Source organism: Limulus polyphemus, unplaced genomic scaffold, assembly GCF_000517525.1.
Source record: "Limulus polyphemus unplaced genomic scaffold, Limulus_polyphemus-2.1.2 Scaffold4420, whole genome shotgun sequence".
NCBI classification, from domain to species: Eukaryota; Metazoa; Arthropoda; class Merostomata; order Xiphosura; family Limulidae; genus Limulus; species Limulus polyphemus.
This window is the reverse complement of record NW_013670030.1, coordinates 60,611-63,463: the sequence shown is the minus strand read 5'-3', so window position 1 is coordinate 63,463 and position 2,853 is coordinate 60,611. Positions and strand designations below refer to the sequence as shown.

Here is a 2,853-nt window from a genome sequence, read left to right as displayed (position 1 = left end):
TAAGTGTATAATTTAGGAATTATAAAACTATAAAATTTCGTTATTTAAATGTTAATTTAATTGCAAAACAGGATAACATACTGTCGGAAAGTCTTGTAAAGTAGAGTAATTTTATGAGACGTAATTTACAGTTGCAAATCATCACACTACTGCTCTTTGCTCCTGAAGAAGTTGTAAAACAAAACGTCGAGTGTTTAATTAAATAAAAACAACATTTTGGTGTTATAAAGTCGTTTATTTCTAGTGTTTTACACTCTTATTAAATGAAATCAAAATCAAAGTTGACTGAATAATCCAACACAAGAACATAATTATAAAATTATCCAATAAACTGACATCATTATACAAGCACTTAATAGAATGAAGCAATAATATATAGTTATAAAGCAATATAACAATATTAACAATTAATACAAAATTGGAGAACAATATTTGATAATGCTTTACTGTAGTGCGGAGCAAATAACTTCTGACAATTGTTACTTTACAGTAAAGTTAGCCAACAGGATAAGCTTTCAAAACATGAAGACAGTTAATATAACTTCCATGTTGACGACAGTCAATAATAAACATTTCTCGACATTTACCAGGCAGTGCATGTGCAAATTGTAGTTCGATATTTTGATAAGAGTTCAATGTGTACTGCCTAGAAGAATACTTCGATCCTGGCCAACCGCACGAGCTTATCCACTGGTCAACAACAAATGTGACACTAGCAGAGGACTTGTTTATGATCTTAATTCGATTCGATGGCCAGTCATCCTTACCACATCGTATCTCACTGCTCTTCCAAGACTGACACTGGATGTTACTTCGGCGGACAATTCGACCGAGACAGGGGGAGATGGAAGCCAGAAGTACACATCCCAGAAGGCAAAGGAAGCTGAGGTTTATACCTTTGACCATCTGAAAAAAACGTTTAGTTTAATACTTAGAACGTTATCATCCTTTATTTAATATTTGGAAAGTTGAGTAAAGTTAAGTTTTTATAATGTTAATTGAACAACGGTTTACAAAGAGAGAGAAGAAGAAGCATAAACGGTTACGAAAAATTCAAAACTTTAAATTACAACGATGTGAATCATTACTTATTTATTCGAGATTTTATGGACAACAACATAAACCATTACTACTATTCAAGAATTTATTGAATAGTGATATGAACCGTTATTGCTATTCAAGACGTTATTGGACAACAATATGAACTTTTACTGCTATTAAATACTTTACTAAACAATGTTACAAACCGTTAATTCTATTCTAGGTTTTACTGAACAAAGTTATAAACCGTTTTCTATCTTTTTCTGAACTGAACCACGGTGAATGAATAGTTTTTAAGTTTGTTAAGAAATATCCAGCTGCATTAAAAAACAACAACAAGTTATTGTTATCATTATCATCTAATATTTATACTTTTTAGAGGAAAATAGTTACGGAAACCGAACTACGACATACTTATTGAAGAATAGTTGTAGCCAAGTAAAAACTTGCCTTAATCAATAATAATTCTGTTCAGAACACGCAAGACGTTTTTTGAAGAATGAAACTGAAATTGTAGATCCTCACATATATATAAGTGAAGCTGAGTTATTATCGTACCGACCATTAGTGATTTAAAGCGGAAGCAACGTTCACGTACTCCAACCCTGATCACTATCTAATTTGGGTGTTGACTTCAGTGCTATATTTAGACGACAAAAACAACATACTTTGTTAAATCCGACATGAATAATTATTTCTACACAGTGTACTTATTATGTTCCTTTAGAATAACGGAAATAGACGATAGTTTATACATTTAGACATTGTTGAATTAAAATTTATGAACAACGTGTACATCATACTCTTGCAACTTTATTATCACAGTTGGCGAGAAGACCAGTAAAAATGTACTTGGAATTCCTGTACACTTATCATTGAAACTCTATCGACTGATTTATGTATAACTGAAACTAAGGATGCGTTGTATCCGTATGACAACAATAAATAAATGTTGAACTTACTCGTTTCATATATATAATGCCATTAAAACCACTGAATTCGTAGATTAAAAGAAATGTTAAAACTAACTTACCAAACACTCTTCTAGAGTCCTGTAACGAATATCAACCCACTTCCTATACATGCATCAAAATGAGTTGTACAAGGATGTTTAGAACTTAAAATACCTCTAATAAAACTTAAAGTTAGTTCATTTCTGAATGAAATGTTTATATATATATATATATTGGTTGAAAACATCCACACGTTGCTCAAAGGTGACCTTGAGGGCTTAGGCGTTAAATATCGCGTTTGATACCCGTGGTGGGCACAGCGCAAGTAGCCTATTGTGTTGCTTTGCGCTTCAAACAAAATACACAAATATAGCTGCAAACAATGAAAAGTCAGTCTAGTTATGCATTACTCTGTGAATTTAAAATGTTTATGTTTTTTCAAATAGAAACGATACTTTAATTTCAATAAAAATAAAGACTTACTCAAATTAACAAGTTTTCAGTTGTAATAAAAACATACCTTTATGGTGTAAGTACTTGTTTCTCTTATAAAAAAATCACACTTGAATTTCGGCACTGTATGGCCTGGACTTTCCTTTACCAAATCATAGATGGATGTCGGCGTTGGGTGCCAAGTATTCGAAGTTAAAGAACCTTTACACTGACAGTGACTGCATCGAATCAAATATTTTGGTGTGAAACTTGTGTAACTGTGATCCACTTTCCTTTACCAAATCGTAGATGGATGTCGGCGTTGGGTGCCAAGTATTCGAACTTAAAAGAACCTTTACACTGACAGTGACTGCATCGAATCAAATATTTTGGTGTGAAACTTGTGTAACTGTGATCCACTTTCCTT

General features: G+C 32.4%; 1 long non-coding RNA gene across 2 annotated transcripts in view; it reads right to left on the bottom strand.

The window, feature by feature from the left end:
* Positions 1-214: 214 nt before the first annotated feature.
* LOC106471121 overlaps positions 215-2,853 on the bottom strand; it is a 14,779-nt gene continuing 12,140 nt past the window's right edge. Inside the window, exons 2-4 of one of the 2 annotated variants that reach the window (XR_002613199.1) lie at positions 2,004-2,093; positions 1,456-1,681; positions 215-906 (exon numbers count right to left, since the gene is read on the bottom strand). This is a non-coding gene — a long non-coding RNA (uncharacterized LOC106471121). The remainder of the gene's footprint in view (positions 907-1,455; positions 1,682-2,003; positions 2,094-2,853) is intronic. The other variant, XR_001291538.2, reaches the window with a different exon arrangement.